General features: G+C 43.7%; 1 protein-coding gene and 1 non-coding gene across 3 annotated transcripts in view; one reads left to right on the forward strand and one right to left on the reverse strand.

Moving 5' to 3' along the window:
* PARVA (parvin alpha) overlaps positions 1–19134 on the forward strand; it is a 167467-nt gene that overhangs the window by 17174 nt on the left and 131159 nt on the right. The gene's annotated exons all lie outside the window — the stretch shown is intronic.
* Positions 16363–16435, reverse strand: TRNAG-UCC (transfer RNA glycine (anticodon UCC)). Its single transcript has one exon. It is a non-coding gene; the product is annotated as a tRNA-Gly (tRNA).

The raw sequence follows: 19134 nt of genomic DNA on the forward strand, positions 1-19134 counted from the left end.
TGTGGAACTTACCTCGTATGTATGGCCAGATGATATTACTGCTTCTGTTTTTATTAAACTAAAGATATTTATGAAAAAAAAAAGTTCAAAGAGGCAAGAAATATGAACTGGAGAGTAAGGAAGGGCCCATTTCTTTTCCAACTCTCAGGCTTTCAAGATAATAGTGTATCTGATGATGATACACTAGGTAGTAGAGTCAGGTAGTCCCTTATAAAGCATATATTTATACTCTCTCTGCAATAGCACTGTAAAGAGCATTCAGCTGCTGCTGCTAAGTCACTTCAGTTGTGTCCGACTCTGTGCGACCCCTTAGACGGCAGCCCACCAGGCTCTCTCGTCCCTGGGATTCTTCAGGCAAGAACACTGGAGTGGGTTGCCATTTCCTTCTCCAGTGCATGAAAGTGAAAAGTGAAAGTGAAGTCGCTCAGTTGTGTCTGACTCTTAGTGATCCCATGGACTGTAGCCCACCAAGCTCCTCCGTCCATGGGATTTTCCAGGCAAGAGTACTGGAGTGGGGTGCTATCGCCTTCTCCAAAAGAGCATTCAGTGGTTTATACTTTTCACATGCTCATTTATCTTGAGTATCTTTCACATATGGATTTATCTGATTTTTTTAATAAATATTTTTATGCACTGTCTGGATGTGCCACTGTTAACATTTAAGCAGTTCCCTATCAATGGACATTTAATTTTTTTGTAGTATTTTGCTGCTTCAAATGCTGCGTTGTATGTTGCAAATGAAAACATTCTGTATCTGTTTATCTGTAGAGTAAATTCTTAGAGGGGAAATTGCTGAGTCAAAAATTTGTCCTGTTTGAATTTTGTTGGTTATTACCAAATTGCTCACTAAAAAAGGAAATACTTGGGAAGAAAAATGAAAAGTTGTCCTGAACTGTAGTTTTATTGGAAATGTTTTTCCTTGACCATACAGTTTTAGGCATCAAATTCTGACTTCTGGTATAGATAGAATATTCTGGATTTCAAGGCAAAATTCTGTATGTTCTTAACTGTCCACTCCCAAGGCCCCCATCCCTGTTCTCTGAAAGAAGGGTTTTTGTTTTCTCCCTTCAACTTTCAGGATAAATATGTAGAGATTTCACACTCTTTTGGAATGGATGCTCTATGCTGCAAAGGACCCAAATTTCTAACTGGTGGAGAAAATCACAGGAGAGCATCCCCCAGCAGATGGCTGAAGCCAGGGTCTTGCTGAGCATCCTACAAGCCTCCTTGAATCCCTCCAGATCTGGAAACAGCTGGGTCCTGCCAGTGTCCTTCCTTCTGCCTCCAGCCCCTACGGCAGGGAGAGATGGGACTTGCTAACAGATTGATTTCCTTTTAGGGATGACTGCTTCACCAACCCCTAGCCAACCAGGAGCAGAAAGCCCAGTGACGAAGGTAATAAATTGTGTCCCGGACCACAGCGAGGAGGGGGAGTGAAATGACTCACGAGCCTCTGCATCCTGCCATCACATTCCAACAGCTGCCTTCCTCAGGGCTTAGGTCACTCCCTAAGAGCAATGCCCCGACCAGGCTGCAGGGCGCAGCCACTGTTGGCCGGCCTGGCTGAGGGGGACCCAGGGAGGGGGCTGCAAACGAGTCCTGGATTTTTCTTGTGGCCTGGTCCTTGAATAGGCTGGTGACCCTGGCTCCCCCTGGGAACAAGACAGTGTGTTTCTGCTCTCAAAGGGCTCACAGTCTCGCCTCTAGGGACCCCTGTCCTCCTGGGCCTAGCTCAGTGCCCTAGAGGGAGACGCACCTATGAGCTTGGTGACCCTGGGCAAGTCACTTCATTTCTCTGAGCCTCAGTTTTCCCGTCTGCAGAAAGGATGGAATGAATTTAGGACCAATCTCTAATGTTAATAATGAATAAGCTGATTCATGTCAGAAACTTAGCTTGGGACCTGGCACACAAGCTCTTAACATTCATTGTTATTATTACTACTATTTCTACTGTTCCTCTTGACCCATTTTGCAAATAAAGCATTGGGAAATGTGTTTTGGCTGTAGCTCTCATCCCTGCCTATGATTTGTAATAATAAGAGTGAACATTTATATAGAGCTTATTATGTTCCAGGGTCTTATGTGTGTTGACTCATTTAATTCTGCCAAACGCTATGAGTCACCATGAGATAGGTTCTGTTATTATCCCCATTTTATGCATGAATAAACCGAGGCATAGAGAGGTTGAGCTACTAGCCCATAGCTGGTAAATAGTGGAGTGGTGGATCCAGGGTTCAAACCCAGACTGTCAGCTCTGAAATCTTATCTTCCTAACCACTGTGTCTCCCTGCCTCCCACTATTTGCTTATATATTTCTATAGTAAAGTTTTCCTATAGAAATTTGGAAAATCTGAAATCTATCTTCCTAACTACTGTGTCTTCCTGCCTCCCAATATATGTTTATGTATTTATAGGAAAGTTTTCCAGAGTTATAGCAGTTAAGTGACGTTTAGTTTCCTCTTTTTACTTGCATTTAAAAAATAAAACCTGTTTTTCTTCTTATAATAGCAATATAACATTATAACAATTTTGAAAAATATGGAAGGGGGAGATAAAATCATCTACAGTGCTATCACCTAGACCAGTGGTCCACGTGAAGGGCCACTTCTCTCGTATTTCCAGCCCACTGTGGACTGTGATGTCCCACCATGTGTGACTACGGTGCAACTTGTGTAACCTGGAACTTTCCATCCCAGTTTGACAGCATTCAAGCTGGTCTGCACCCTGTTCAACTCACAGTTCCATGAGACATGTGCTTGGGTGTCACAGCAATACTAAACTGCTAAAAGTTTCCAAATGCACACTCTAAAATTATTTTCCTGATAGGGTAACGTACAGTTCACAGACTGCTGCTGTCCTGTGAATCACACTGCAATTGCATTGACTTAGACACTGTTTCCATTTTAGCATGTTTATTTCCAGAATTTAAAAAAAAAATTTATTTTTAGTTTTGTCACATTTCTTTTTCTCACTGTATTTCCTGTTACGATGTTCGCTATAAATAATTCTTAAATATAATCTTTAATGACTATGATATAATGATAATATTCCATCTGAATAATGTACTACAGATTACCAACCTAGTCCTCTGTCACGCAGTTCAGTATATTTCCATTTATTTGCCATGATAAAAGTATGATGTTGAACAGTTTTAGTCTAATTGCTTTTCCATATTTAATATTTCCATAAAGTAGATTTCCTAGAATGGAATTACTGGATCAAACAATATGAAACCTTTTCAATTTCTTGATAGTTATTACCAAAAAGGGATATGCCAATATATGCTCCCAGCAGTTGTCTATGAAAGTGTCTGCTTAACAACATCCTTTTCTGCATTCGTAATTATAATTTAATTAATGAGAACAACCTTAATTGTTTTTAATTTCTCTGATTACTAGTGAGGTTGAACATTTTCCATGCGTGTAGCCATTTATATTTCCTCTTTTGCTTTATACTTGACTGGGCGCTAGAATAAAATGTTATTACTTTGAGCAGATTTCAAACTACTTTAAATTGGAGGCCAAGTCAATCCGTACAGAAAGTCTGTACTTGCTGAAATATGGTATCTCGTTTTTCTGGGTCCTTCCTGTTTTCTCTGCTGCCAGAATTAGAGGATGCCTTTATATGGTCTCGATGGTCCTGTCTTTAGAATAAGCCATCTGAATTCAGACCTAATGGTACACATGGATAATGTAGCAAGTATATGGGACTGTGGTGTTTCTTTGATTTGGCCACGCAATGCAGTTTATGGGGTCTTAGTTTCTTGACCAGGATTAGAACCTGGGACTTCTGCAGTGAAAGCTCAGAGTCCTAACCACTAGCCCACCAGGCAGTTCCCTATATGGGACTGTTATCTGAATGAATGTGTTCCCCCAAATTTATATGTTGAAATCCTAACCCCCAAGTGGCAATGTTAGGGGGTGGGGCCTTTGTGAGGTGATCAGAGAGGGGTTAGTGCCTTTGTCACAGGGGCTCCAGAGGGAGCCCTTGCCTGCTTCCACCACATGAGGACACAGAAGGCATCAGCTGCACATAACCAAGCTAGTGCCTGATCTTGGGCTCTGACCCTTAGGACTGTGAGAAATAAAGTTCTGTTGTTTGTAAGACACCCCGTATATGGTGATTTGTTATAGCAGCCCAACAGACTAAATTGGGGATATTTCTTGAGTATTTTCAATTTTTTCCTCAAAAATATTTTTTCTTTTTTTTTTTCTTTTCCTTTTGTTTCTGTGTTTGTGTCAAATTTGTACCTCTTTTGTAAGTATCACATGCCAGCTTGAATCAAGCAGTTTTTTAAACTACTGATCTGCTGGAATTTCTGATGTATTTTTGTTAGTGATGGGGAAGTAGGAAGCATTTTTGAAATCTGGATGAATTTAGGAAAGTCTAGATGTCTGAGTAGAAATATTTAACCATATTCCCATGTGCTGTGTGCTTTACTAGCAGTGTAGGCAAAGTGAGGCCTGAGGTGCGGTTCAGGCTGAGGTCTGGCAATAGATGTGGACCTGTGTTTCCCTTAAAGGGATTTGTTGAGAGCTCTTAATTAATATTGGGCTTCCCTTATAGCTCAGTTGGTAAAGAATCCTCCTGCAATGCAGGAGACCCCGTTCGATTTCTGGGTTGGGAAGATCTGCTAGGGAAGGGATAGGCTGCCCACTCCAGTATTCTTGGGCTTCTCTTGTGGCGCAGCTGGTGGAGGAATCCACCTGCAATGCAGGAGACCTGGGTTCAATCCCTGGGTTGGGAAGATCCCCTGGAGAAGGAAAAGACTACCCACTCCAGTATTCTGGCCTGGAGAATTCCATGGACTGTATAGTCCATGGGGTCGCAAAGAGTCAGACACAGCTGAGCAGCTTTCACTTTCACAATTAATATCAGGAGATATTTGTCAGTGAGACTGTGATTTCTCCGTGTGCCCTTTCAAAGTCTGCCAGTGGCAGGTGTAGCAGTGGTGGAGGCACCAGAGTATTCCACTGTAGGTGGTTCTCGCCTTAACAAACCTCCAGTCCCCTTCCAGGGCTGGTGGATATTTTTAAGCAATGAAAAAGACCCTAATTGGAACCCATAGTTACCATAAGGGCAAATAATTTTAACTAGCTAAAATACATAGACATTAAGGGAATTGAGAATGGAAGTTATTGAATTTCATACTTAGAAAAGCTATTAATAAGCATCTACTCAAAAAAAATGCACAACAAATTAGTTTAGAAAAAGGTAGGTTAAAGGACCTTCTTTTCTTTCTATCAAGGCTTAATACTCTCTCTGAATTTCTAAAGCAGGGGCTAAGTGACATATTGGAGGTGCGTGACATTGTACAGGAGACAGGGATCAAGACCATCCCCATGGAAAAGAAATGCAAAAAGGCAAAATGGTTGTCTGAGGAGGCCTTACAAATAGCTGTGAAAAGAAGAGAAGCAAAAAGCAAAGGAGAAAAGGAAAGATATTCCCATTTGAATGCAGAGTTCCAAAGAATAGCAAGGAGAGATAAGAAAGCCTTCCTCAGTGATCAATGCAAAGAAATAGAGGAAAACAACAGAATGGGAAAGACTAGAGATCTCTTCAAGAAAATAGAGATACCAAGGGAACATTTCATGCAAAGATAGGTTCGATAAAGGACAGAAATGGTATGGACCTAACAGAAGCAGAAGATATTAAGAAGAGGTGGCAAGAATACACAGAAGAACTGTACAAAAAAGATCTTCACGACCCAGATAAGATTATATAGTCCATGGGGTTGCATATCCCTTGCTTTATAAGATTGATTTTTTTTTTTTTTTTGGAATGTAGTTATTTACCACCAGCTCTCTTTTATGTCCAGTGGTAGACCAGTAGCCTTTGGGGAGCAATAGGATTGGGAAGTCATCATCACAGGTCAGGTGTTTAATGGCACTAAAAATGTGTCTTCCTTTTACTAAAATAGAACAACCAAGATAGTCCAGTAAGCTAAGACATTTGATACAATTTAGGTTAGTGGGCCAATATTACATAGTGATTAAGGAGAGTGGATGCCTAGAAATACAACTGCATATGTCAGACTCAGACATTGCCACTTAGCTAGCTGTATGACTTTGGGCAGTGAGTCAACCCATCAGAATTCTCAAGTTCCCCACCTATAGTAGAGTGAGGATAATAATTTCACCTACAAGGGTTGATGTGGGAATTAACAATACATGGTACGAACTCAGAGTTTCACATATCAGTTGAGAGCCTGGCGGGGAGCAGTTGGCATCCATGATGAGGTAATCAGAGAGAGTGATGAAGGGACCTTCATCGCTCCACCCAAGTGATGTGGGTGGAGATGAAGGAAACCAAGGATGGCGAGGCACCCCAGGGCCGACAACAGCTGGGAACAGATCCTACCCATGGGCCTTGAAGGGGCAAGGGATGGGGCACTGACCAGCAGCTGGGAAGAAAGCCGTAGCTATAGAAGAGCGAACCATGGCCCGGCAGGGAGGGAGCCAGGGGATAAACGTCTCATCCACTGGTCCAGCCCAGCTATGGTAGAGAGTGGATTTGGAGCAACAAATGGTAAGGGCTCAGTAGGTGTTAACTAAAGAACTTTTTTTTTTTTTTTGGGCATCAACTCTTAGTTGTAGCACACAGGCTTCTCTAGTTGCAGTGCACAGGCTTCTCTCTAGTTGTGGTGTGTGGTCTTGGTTGCTCGAGGCGTATGGGATCTTAGTTCCCCAACCAGGGATTGAACCCACATCCATAGCCTTGGAAGGGAGATTCTTAACCACTAGACCACCAGGAAAGTCCCCGACTAATTTGATGGGTACTGTGTAGTTAACTTCCTCTTTTCCCCCTTGTTCACAGAATCTTCTACAGGATTGCTCTTGGTTATTCTCAGTGACACTTTTGGAAAATTGAAAATGACTTAACCTTATTGTGCCTCAGCTTGCTTGCTTTCTGCAAAGGAGATACTGCTGGTATGTTCCTCATGATGTGAGAAATATAATGAATTAATACATGTCAGGCTCATAGAGCAGTGCCTGGTGCATAATAAGCTCTCAGTAAAAATGAAGCCATGAGCTTTTTGCCCTTCCTCACAGTTCCAAAGGGATATCAATGTGTATATTCTGCTTTGTTGCAGGTAATACATATGTACATAAGAAGGAGCTTGTTTTTCTCCTGGATCTGTCCCTCCATCTGAAAGTTTAATACCTTTCTGATCGTGTGTTTCAGTGGTTGAATCTCCATGCTGGACCTTAACTCAGTCCCAGAAACCTGAATACATTTTCTGATGCTGATGGTAACTTTTCTGTACTGTACTTGGCACAACGAAGAAGGCATTTCTCAATCCTGCTTTATTAGCTCTGCCTATTAAATCTTTGTGCTAAAGCACATGTCATCAACCCTGCCAGCATGTGTCTTGGCGGCCTTCCTCCCTTCTCGCTGAGGCCAGTAAGGCGGGGGCCTTCGCTAAGATCCTTTCCACTTTTCTCAGTTTCCTCTTCTCTCTCTCTTTCCAAGGCATCATTGTGGAACCCCTACTTCACTCTGCCTTCTCCTTTATTTTCCCCTTCCCTCACCTTTTCTATTGATGATAAGGATGTGAAGAGACAGGGAGAGGGATCCTCTTGGTTTTCCAGTTTTGCCCTGAGCAGGAGTTTGTGGCTTTGATGTCACCTGGATGGAGAGCAGGTGCCCTGATTAGTCCTCCAAGGGCAGAGGGACCCTACACAACCCTCAGGGTGGGGAGCTGATGATCAGAAGCTGATTGGAGCCCCCACTGTGTTCCCCAGCCAGTGCTCTGGGCATTTCCCCTGTGGCCTGAGGGCTTCTGCTGTGGGACCCAGACCAATATCAGGCCAAATAACTGAAGTATGTGTTCAGCATTTATGTAGGGCAGATGGGGAGAAGCTGGCATTTATAGAAATGAAACTAGCAAGGCTATTTCTTTGTCTTCACAATAAGACAAAGGGATTACAGTGTTTTTATTTTGCATCATTTTCTGAGCTAAGCAACGTCTTGAAAAATATTTTAAAAGGGAGTTTAATAGTTACTCAGATACATCACTTATTCCCCTAAATAGGTCTAATGGCTAGGGTTAGTTTGGTTTTTAAATTTCAGCAGACCTGGACCTGCTGAACTCAGGATCCTGTCAGCTTGCCGGTTTGGGGCTTGGTGGTATGGGCCTTGTGTTAACACCTGGCAGTTTGCACATTGGGCAGTGCAGACAGCTTTATCCAAAGTAGCTTTCCAAGAGGACTATGCCTTTCCTCCCCATCCCACCAAGTGCATCATCTTTGACAAAGGGGGACCAATTATGCTTTATCAGTATGGGGGAAGCAGTGTGGAAACTTGAGTTAACTGGTACCATATTTCCAATTTATTCCAGGGATGTTTTAGAATTTTTTATAAACTTGCACCCCATGAAGCCATCTAACTGGCTTACCATTTAATATAGCACTTTTTTTTTTTTTTTTTTTAAATCACTGGGAAACGCTTAGGTAGAGGCTGGCCAGGACCTGAGTTATGGTCTGTGTGTAGTATGTTTATTCATTTGTTCAGTAAACAACCAAGTGTTATTCCAGCCTGGATTACCTTTAGGTCTTGGGGTTGCAGGTGACAGCAGGATATCTTGGGGCTCTCATGTTGGACGTGAAGGGCTCATGATTTGGGAAGATCAGCCCATTTGTGGTAGGGGTCATGGTACAAGCAGACCCTGCTCCCTGGGGATGCCAAGGTGGATGTCGGGGTCCAAGGGAAAGGATCCAGTCCTAATGGGATTCAAGAGTACATTCAGTCTTAGCAGGCCCAGGAGTGGGGGAGAAGGAAGGCCCTTCATGCTAGAGCCCAGTCCAAGAACTTGATGCTGCCAGCAGTGGGAATTGCTTTTGTAGCTTAAGTCTTCTGCGGTGGGGCCATCCCTCATGGGCATGGGATGGCAGCTAGCCAGAACCTTTCGCCAATCATTAGGAGGGGACTGGAAAGAAAGCGCTGAGTTTGGCCCCATTTGGGGCAGTGCGGGTGGTCCTGTTCACTTCCAGCTGTTGGGCTTGAGTCATCAGAGGCCCTGGCCAGGGTGCCTGGACGTGTGGTCAAACCCAGAGTCTTTTTGGTCCTGGCACCTGATGCTGGCCATCCACGTCTCTTCTGGAGATTAATGAGCTATTGTCTGAAGTCACTGAGGAAGGCTGTGGCAGGCCAGGGAGAAGACCTCATAATATAATTGACATGATTCTCACACGGTCCATATGGGAACAGTAATGAAAATCACTCACATGTGCCTGGTTTTCCAGTTTACAAAGGAAGGAATTTGGGCTATGTCAATTGCCAGCTGGGTATCTATGTACAAACCACTTAAACCCTCTTAGCCTCAGTTTCCTCGTTTCTAAAAACAAGGATAATGAAAGTCACTGCCTTGCCCATTTAATGGGTTTTTTATTTGAGACAATGAAGGACAGGAGGCCAAATGGGACAGAAAAAAGGGGCTGGGACAGGTCTGGAGGAAATGCTGAGAATGCAGTTTGTGACTTGAGAAGCAGGTGAAATGGTGAAGAAGGGTGTTCTCTTCTTCAGATTGACTAAAATTGTGTAGTCCCCCTCTCAATGGACACTGAAATTGCAGTGTTCAATGCAAATCAGACTGTAACTATGATTTCCCTGATCATAAAAGAAACACATGCTTATAAAAATTTTTTAAAAATATTAAATATCAAGACAAACATTGAACCATCATCTTTTTATTGCTAATATTTGAATGTTTTCTCTCTCATTCATATATCTAATATTTTAACAATAAAATAAGAATCATACTGTATATTCAGTTATGGGACTCAAGCTTTTGCAGTGTAATTTGTAACATAAATGTTTTTAACAGAATTAGACTCATGCAAAGTTAGACTCATCTGTCGGGGTTCTCCAGAGAAACAGAACCTTTGGAGATATATCTATATGTATGTATTGTGTATACATACACACGCATACAGACACATAGCATACAAACACACATAAGCATTTGCACTAAGAGATACACACACACATACACATATATTTGAGGAGATTTATCTCAAGGGGTTAGTTTACATGACTATAGGATTGGGAGATCTGAAACCTATAAGGCAGGCCAGCAAGCCGAATACTCAGGCAAGAGTTAATGCTGTAGTCTTGAGGCAAAATATCCTCTTTTATGGGAAATCTCAGTTTGTGTTTGTAAGGCCTTGAACTGATGAGATCTGCCCACACTACAGAGGGTATTCTTTTTCACTTAAAGTCAACTGATTGTACATTTTAATCCTATCTACAGAATACCTTCACAGCAGCATCTAGCTTTTGAGTCAGTAACGGGGTACTATAGCCTAGCCAAATTGACACACAAAACTGACCCATCTTTGTATTTTTATCTTTTTGTTTCTCATGTCACAAATGTTATTTTTTTTTCATAGCAGCATCAAACATTTTATAAGAACTTGATATGGCTATATTGTTTTATTCACCGAATGGCTTTACCATCATTTGTTTATAAATTTCCCTGTTGTCAGATATTTAGGTTGTATCCAGTTTCCACTGTAGATGTAACATTGTGATAAACATCTTTGGCTACATCTCTCTCTCTCTCTCTCTCTCTATATATATATATATATATATATATATATATATATATATATATATATATTCCTTATTAGTCCCTAGAATATATCATTAGTGGAGAATTACTGAGTCAAAAGTAGTAAAGATTTTAAGACTTTTGCTACACTTGGTCAGATTTTCTCTAGACTTCTCAAGGTGTGATCCTTGCGCCAATACCATCAGTATGACCAAGCTGTGGTTGCTGTTTTTCAGTCACTAAGTCATGTCTGACTCTGAGACTCCATGGACTGCAGCACACCAGCCTTCCCTGTCCTTTACCATCTCCCAGAGCTGGCTCAAACTTACATCCATTGAATCGGTGATGCCATCAACCATCTCATCCTCTGTCGTCCCTTTCTCTTCCTGCCCTCACTCTTGCCCAGCATCAAGTCTTTTCCAGTGAGTTGGTTCTTTACATCAGATGGCCAAAGTCTTGCCATCTGGATAGCTTATGAGAAAGGCAGATTCTTGGGCCTCACCCCAAACCTACTGAATCAGAATCTGCATCTTAACTAGATGCCCATGTGACTTGTGTACATTGCAGTGTGAGAGGCACTGCCCAAGACAATTTATTCTGATTTGTAAACCAGCAATAGTCCGAATGTTTGTGTTCTGAAATGTGTCTGCTGAACTCCTCATGCCTGGGGTTGTGGTATGAGTAGGTGAGGCCTCTGGTAGGTCCTTAAGTCATGAGGGTAGAGGCCTCATGAGTGGGATTAATGCCTTATAAAGAGGGTCCAGAAAGATCTCTAGCCTCTTCCACATAAAAGAACACAGGGAGAAGGGGCCAGTTATGAACCAGGAAGACAGTCTTCACCAGAGAACTTGACCATGCTGGTGCCTTGACTTTGGACTTGGGCCACCAGACCATGAGAATTAAATTTCTGTAGTTTATAAGCCACCCAGACTGTGATGTTTTGTTATAGTGGCCTGAATGGGCTAAGACATACCAGAAGTATTTGGGGATACTCGGTTCTCTTCTCTCTCATCAAAACTGGGCGTTATTTTGTTTTTTTTACCTTATAAATTTGCTAGCCAAAAACTGATATTCTGTTGGTCATTTGATTTTTATCCCGTAACAAATTTATTGAATCAGCTGACTTCCATTGGATTTCAGTCAGGAAAGAGCTCTCCCTACCCCAAGCACGGCCTTCAGACATGATCTGTGACATCTTAGGCGGATTGCATGTCCAGCTATGAGGACATTTAAGGAATTAGGACTCACCTGTAGGTTTGAAGGCCTAGTCCAGTCTGAGATCAAAACTTCAGCTTCCCTTCTAATCCCATGCTCTTCCACTCCTCCTGGCCCAGCCTGCCCCACAACTTAGGCATGGGTGTGGGTGGTGGGCCTGGCGTGGTCTTTCACTCTCTTCATTCCCTCCTCCTATTTCTCTTGTCTACAGTTGGGGCAGGAAGGAATATGACGAGAAGGGACAGAAGTCCTCCTATACTGGTGCCGATGTTCCCATGCTCTCCTGCTGCTTGCTGGCTCACTGCTGATATGTTTGGTTCTTCAGAGCTCCTGCAAGGAATCTTAAAAGAGTTCTTCAATGTGGTTAGCTTGCTTCGGATTTCAGTCTCTGGAATCCGTGATGCAATGGCCTCCCCTGTCACACACTAAAATAATGACATTCCAGGACTGCTGTTGCTATCACCCATAGGAAAGCATAATGTCATCTATTTAAATTCCCTCAAAATGACAGCAACGTGGAATGAGAATTCTGATGTTTAAAAAGCATATTTCTGATTGTTAGAATATGGAAAAATCACTTCCTTTGCAGACTGGAACTTTTTTCTTTTTTAAGGTTCATTCGGAGGCCTCAATTCCACTGGGTTAGCCCAAAAGTTCATTTGGATTGTTTTCCCCACCTGATAAGGAATTCTTGGTTTGCCGTGACCATGTCTTCTCCAGATCTGCTTTGTAGCCCGCCCAGCCAAGAGTGCAGACCAGTCTCCGTCAGGCTCGCTGACTGCTTGGTCGGCAGTCCGTGTCACTATCTCACTGCCGTGCAGTGTGCAGGGGACTGACTGTTCAGGAGCTCGATCTAGTGTTTCCATCCCGGCACCTCCCAGCTGGCCTAGGGGTCTCTGATGTGGAGCTTGTGGGTGGCTCGTTAAGAGGCTTTTATGTAGAGTCTGCTCTGAGTTGGAATTCGTGAGCTGACTAGCTCTGTGAACTTGGCCTTATCATCTCGTTTCCTCCCTGGCATAATTCAGATTAGTTCATTTATAAATGTGTATCATGTGCCTAGTATTGTGCTAAGCACTATTTTAAGAGCTGGGACGTGGCAGTGAATAGACTAGAGATCTGCATAATGAGAGAGGGTCGATGATCTTGGGAATGAATGTTCCAGAAAGAGGGGTCTTCAGGTGCAGCCATAAAAGTTCAAGGAACTGAAAGGCTCCCATGGTTGAAGCGTAAAGGTCAAGGGGAAGCTGGTGGGAGATGGAACTGGGAGTCGGGCCAAAGTTAGATCCCATGGGGCCCCAAGGGGCTGCCAGAAGACTGCGAGTTTTCCCCTAAAACATGTAGAAAACTATCAGAAGATTTTAGAGGTGAATAACATGATCTGGTTTACTAGTAGTAGTAGTTACTACTACTCTTTGAACATTAACTACAATTAAATCAGATAATATATGCAAAAGTACTTAGTGGTATGCCTTGTATGCAGTAGGTGCTTCATAAGTGTTAATTAATATTTTCACCTTTTGGCGAAACACTGGTGGTCTCCTCCAGTTTGACCTTAAAAGATGAAGTTTGTGGTTGGCTGAATAATGGCACCCCACAGACGTCCGTGTCCTAACCCTTGGAACTGGTCACTATGTCACCTTACATGGCCAAGGAGAATTAAGGTTGCAAATGGAATTAACATTGTTAATTCAGGGAGAGTGTCCTGAATTACCCAGATGGGTCCAGTGTCATCATGATAATCCTTAAAAGAGGAATAGCAAGGCAGAAGGGAGTCGGAGGGAGACATGACCATGGAGGAAGGTCAGAGAGAGACAGTGTCCCTGACTTTGAAGATGGGGGAGCAGCCACGAGCCAAGGAGTGCAGGTGGCCACAGCTGGAAAAGGCAAGGAAATAGAACCTTTTACATTCCCTTAGAGCCTTAGATGATTGCCTCTTGACAGGAAAGCAACAACAAACCTAGACAATGTGTCAAAAAGCAAAGACATCACGTTGCCAACAAAAGTCCACATAGTCAAGGCTTTAGTCATGTACAGTTATGAGAGCTGGACCGTAAAGAAGGCAGAGTGCCAAAGAATTGACACTTTCGAACTGTGGTGCTGGAGAAGACTCTTGAGAGTCTCTTGGACAGCAAGGAGATCAAACCAGTTCATCTTAAAGGAAATCAACCCTGAATACTCATTGGAAGGACTGATGCTGAAGCTGACGCTCCAATACTTTGGTCACCTGATGCAAAGAGCTTTTTCACTGGAAAAGACCCTGATGCTGGGGAAGACTGAAGGCAGAAGGCGAAGAGGGTGACGGGATGAAATGGTTGGATGGCATCACCAGTGCAATGGACATAAACTTGGGCAAACTCTGGGAGATGGTAAGGGACGGGGAGGCCTGGCCTGCTGCAGTCCATGGCGTTGCTGAGTCAGACATGCCTGGGCAACTGAACAACAAAAACCAGAGCCTCTAGAGGGGAATGCAACCCTGCTGACATCTTTCTTTTATTGTTATTAATTGTTTTTGACTGCTCTGGGTCTTTGATGCTGTGCGTGGGCTTTCTCTACTGTGTTGAGCAGGGGCCACTCTAGCTGTGGTGCATGGGCCTCTGTGGCAGAGTGCGGACTGCAGGCGCTCGGGCTTCAGTAGTTACAGCACTCCGGTTCTGGAGCATGTAGTCTTCAGTAGTTGTGACACACGGGCTTAGTTGCCCTGTAGCATGTGAAATCTTCCCAGACCAGGGATTGGACCCACGTCCCCAACATTGACAGGCATATTCCTTAAGCCCTGGACCACCAGGGAAATCCCCTGCCAACATCTTGATTTGAGTCCAGTGAAAAACCCATTTGGACATCCAACAGCCAGAATTGTGAGATAATGAACTTGTGTTGTTTCAAGCCACTAAGTATGTGGTAAAGATTTTGTACTAAATATTCCAAACTCCAGTTTAGTTCACTCCAGTATGACCTATGACGCATGCGTTTTAGGATTTCCATTTAGTTCACCGTCTATTGATTGATGCCTACAGCATGCCAGGCTAGATAAGACGACTCTGGAGAAGCTGACCGTCTAGGAGACTTTCTTGTGTTTGCCACAACCTCTAAGGGTACCAAACTCCATATGTGCCTTTGGTGGCACATAGCAGCCTCTCAAGTACAGAACTGAAATGAGGCCTGCTTTTCATTGACCTGGGAGGGCAGGGGAAGCGGCTGAGCTCATGGTGAGAGGTTGAGCTCTCAGCTCCAATCCCCTTGGCTGGTGACCCAGACACAAGGACTGCAGGGAGGGGTGGGCTTGCCCTGGGCCCAGCCCGCAGGCCTCCTCCATGAGGCACCCCAGCCCACCTCCCCCTGCCCCCACTAACACCCCTTCTCAGGCCCTGCCCCTCCCCTGGGGGGGCTCTGGGCCAGCTGCTGCTTGCTTGGACTGCTCTTATTTTCCCTTTACTAATCTTCAGGTCCTGTCTGTGGAGGCGGCAAACAGGGACTCCTGGAGGCAGACCCGCCCAGGAACAAGTTAGGGGCTCAGCAGTGCCTGGGGTGTGATTGGTTGGGGCTGGACACAAAGGGTTCCTGTATAAAGCAAGGGCTTTCACTTTATCCTTTTAGGGAAGTTCATTCTCTCTGGTTGCCTCTCCTCCTCCTTTTGGAGATGTTGCTAGAAGATCTCAGCAGCAGGGGCCTAGCCCATACCAGTCCATCCTTCACACTGAAACTGTCAGAATGTTTGCACCGACACCAACCACCAGCTCTGACCTAGTCCCTCATTGACTGGAAATCCCCCTCCTCTCATCACCCCATTTATAGCTGTGGTTTCAAACATTAAAAAAAATAATAAAATCAATGCACTTTTTTTTCAGTGAAATATCAGTATATAAAGCTGAATACCAGGAGGCAGTAAAGCATAGAATTGTCATTAAGTATCCGGACTCTAGCATCAGACAGGGCTGGGTTCAAATCCAGACTCTGCCACTTATATAATGTCAACAAGTTGTCTGATTGCTGTCTCCATTTCCTCACCTGTAAAATGGGATGTTGGCAGTTCTTAGTGCATGGGGCTGTTTTGGAGATCAGAAGTAATTACTTAGGAGAGTGCCTGGCTGAGCATAAGTACTCAGTAAATGTTGGCTCTTGTTACTAGAATATGAATTAATCTTCTAAGTTCTCATGTGTAACATGTATTATCATTTTATTATACAGTTGTATAATTATACAACCCATTGCAGACAGTAGTTTGGCTGTCTGTATGAACACAGAACTTTTTAAAAATTAATTTTATTTTTTCAAACCATTTCAGATTTATCAACAATTTTGAGGATTACAGAAATTCCCATTTACCTTGCATCTAGTTTCCCCTATTGTTAACATCTTACACTAGTATGGCACATGTGTTACCATTAATAAAGCAAGATCGATACATAATCATTAACTAGGCTCTGTACATTATTCCTAGTTTTTACCTAGGAACGTCATTTATCTGTTGCAAAATTGCATCCAGGATAGCAAATTACATTTATTATTTTTTTAAGTATGATAGCATTTTATTTTAGTTTTTAGAATACTTATTTACTTGGCTGCGCTGAGCCTTAGTTGTTGCATGCAGAGTCCTGTTCCCTGACCAGGGATCGAACCTGGGACCTCTGCATTGGAAGTGCAGAGTCTTAACCATTGGACCAACAGGGAAGTCCCAGCACATTACATTTAATTGTCACTCAGAAATGGAAGTAGGCTCCTCTAAGGAATTAGGCTCCTGTTGTTTGTGACAGGTTCTCAGACTTCTCTTGTTTTTAATGGCAATTTTCAGGAGTACTGGTGTTTTGTAGATATTTTGTAGGATGCCCCTGTAATGGAATTTGATGTTTCTCTCCTGGTTAGCCTGGAGCTGAACGCTAGAATTTGCAGTCAGTGGATTGTGGATGACTACCACAGAGTTCTCTTAGCTTCAGCATCCATGAAATTGGAATCAAATGTCTGCGGGAACTCTCAAGCACAGTTTAGAGAATCATGGATAGATAAGCAGAGTCCTTGGTGTGGCCTATGAGATCCTTCTCAGCTTGCCCTACCCACTTCTCTAGCCTCTTCTCCCTGCTGGGAGCCCTCCAGACTCACCACAGTCCTCCAAAAAGTCTGGGCCTTGATGCATATTGGTTCTTCTACCTGGAATGCCTGCCCTCCTTTCTCTGTCCAGCTAATTCTTGGCCTCTGAGATCCAGGTTAACTCTTGCCCCCTTCCTGATGTCCTTCCCACTTTCCCTAAGGAGGCTGACACTGTCCCCGGGGTTCCCTAAAAACTTGGCATTTCTCTCTGTATTGTCCTTCTTGGTACAGGTACCGATCCACCTCTCCCTCTGGGCCAGAAGCTTCTTGAGAGCAGGGACTGAGCCATAATCCTCTGTATTCCTGATGCCTGGTGTGAGGCCTGACATGCAGTAAATGCTCAAGAGCTGTTCAGTGAATGACTCTGACATTTAAGAGAGGTGCTGTGTCTGTACCAGCCTTAACACAGCACGTTTCCTTGACCCTAAAAATGTGGGGGTGCCCCTGTGGATGAAGGATGCCAGTAACCAGCCCTTGGGTGGCTCTTTTAAAGCCCCTTTCTCCCTACCCATGAGGGGTGTGAGTACATGGAAGTGGCCACCAGGGGGCTTCAGGGAGCAGTTAACTGACCCAGCCGGAGAGGAAGATTCATTGGTGGCTTCAGCAGCCAGCCTTGAGTCCTGCAGAATTCACCAAAAAAAGTGCGTCTAAAGGGAGGTCTGTTTTGCTATTGATGTACCAGGCTCTGTAGCAAGGACAGGATGTACCAGTCTGTTCTGAAAACACGTGTGGGCCCCAGACAGTCTTTTTCCCCCAGAGATCTCTGCCTGCAGAAATTGGCACAAAAGATACCGATAGCCAAGAAATAACATTTGCAGGAGCAAATGATCTTGTTACAACTGCCAGCAGACCTTCACTTCATTCAGATTTCCCAGTTTCTGCTTCCACTGCAGAGTTAATAGTTCTCCCTGGATCGGAAACTCTTAATGGATATTACTAAAGCCAAGATTATCACTGAGAAGTTGGAGCCAAAATCTCAGGGCTTTTTTTGAATTCTATGAGAAGGGGGAAAAATAGCTGAGTTAATTTAAGATAGTGAAGCTTGAATTATAAATTTCTCTCTGGGGTCAGTAACCTCTTTAATTTTGTCCTTGTGGCTGGTATTATTAACACTCATAAGAATAACAATAGCTCTAGTGTATTGGGTACCTACTCCGTGTTACACTTTGAGATGGAGGGATTCTGCCCATGCCAGGCACTTGCTCTTGGGCATCCAGGGAGAGTTAAAGCAGCATAATCCTCACCCGTTCTGCTGCAAAGATACGAGCTCCATCTCATAGTGAGGCAGCTGAGGGTCAGCCACATTAAGTGGTTTGTCAAGGCTGGAAATCAAATTCTTTCTGGCTTCAAGACTTGAAGTCTTGTCAGTCACACAAGCACACCCCAAAAGGATCTAAAATAGCTGCCAATCATGAAACATGTCTATGCTCCAGGGGATGGGATGGGATTATTGCAGGAGACAGAAAGATATGGTATTGCAAGTAAACCCATCATTAATAATAATGATAAAAAGGATGATAGTATCTTACAGTTCTGGGGCCCCAAGCTTCCCAGCAGTCATGGTAAACAAATGAAAATAGAATTTAATGCTCTTCGCACTCAGAAGTGTTATATATAGACGCTCTTATAGTTTAAGAGCAAAGTTAAGATGGAATCTCTGAACTCGCATGTTTTAAGAGGCAGACTCCTCCTCCTAAGGGTTTTGACCCAGCTGCTTATGATCCTCTCGCACCCACCTTCTGTTTGGCTCACCAAATGTGACGGTGATCAGGTGAGGTATCCATCGGACAGGCTTCAGGAAACTGGCCCTGGCGGCTCCCTATCCCAGAGGCTCTCTTGCCAGAATTTCTGAGAATGAGCATGCTAAACTGTAGAGCCCAGAACCAAACTTGGAGAACACTCCAGCCCCAGCTGAAAGGCATTAATTGTCCATCCACAGCTTTCTTAAACAGGAGAGCGTTTGTAACTGGAGTGCAAAGCAGTTTCAACACAGAACCATGACTAAAGGAGGATGTGCAAAAACCTCTCATACTTTTGTCCCATAGCCTAAGTCCCTTCAGAAGCCGCCAAGCTTCTCAGGACCGGGTGTGTGCCATGCCCTTTGCCAGGCATCACACACCCATGCCCGGCTCATCCTTGGCAAGTTCACTTCACGGTGCTCCGAGACTTACCCCAGGGTCAGCATGGAGCTATTAATTATTTTTCTTTGTCAAACCTTTGTCAGCAACTTCATCCCCAAAGAAGTGGTTTATATTCCCTTTGGCAAGAGTTGTGACTCTAGTAAA

Source organism: Odocoileus virginianus, chromosome 10 (assembly GCF_023699985.2).
Source record: "Odocoileus virginianus isolate 20LAN1187 ecotype Illinois chromosome 10, Ovbor_1.2, whole genome shotgun sequence".
Taxonomy (NCBI): domain Eukaryota; kingdom Metazoa; phylum Chordata; class Mammalia; order Artiodactyla; family Cervidae; genus Odocoileus; species Odocoileus virginianus.